The sequence below is a fragment of the Octodon degus genome, unplaced genomic scaffold (assembly GCF_000260255.1).
Source record: "Octodon degus isolate 3935 unplaced genomic scaffold, OctDeg1.0 scaffold00109, whole genome shotgun sequence".
Lineage (NCBI taxonomy): Eukaryota > Metazoa > Chordata > Mammalia > Rodentia > Octodontidae > Octodon > Octodon degus.
The window spans coordinates 4,916,176-4,916,679 of record NW_004524685.1 but is presented as its reverse complement, the minus strand read 5'-3'; positions in this window follow the sequence as shown (position 1 = coordinate 4,916,679).

Sequence of the window (504 nt, the reverse complement as noted above, 5' to 3'; positions counted from 1 at the left end):
TGGTACTTTCTGTTTTGAAAGGTTACAATTCATTCAATTTTTATAATAAAATAAATATATTTTATTTGATCATTCAGACTGTCTATTCATTCTTTTCTAGGTTTTAATAATGGTGTCTTAGTTCATTTTCTTTTGCAATAACAGCAATATCGGGCATTGGCTAATTACCAAATAAAGATGTTCATTAGATTCATAGTTCTAAGAGAATTCAAAAGCATGATGTTGGTGTTTGCTCAGCTTCTGGTGAGGACCATGTGCAGCCTAAACCCACGGCAGAAAGCAGGACCACAGGGACAAGTAAAAGGGACCAAACTCCTGCGAGAGCTCGCCCATTTCCATGGGAAGAACATTAACCCATTTGTGAAGGCTCCCTCCCCTTGAACCAAGCAGCACCTAAAACCCCCAACTTCCCAACATATGAATTTTTGGGGGAATACATTCAAACTGTATCATTCAGCTCCCTCACCCCAAATTTTTGTCCTTCTCCCAGTGAAAAAATGCATT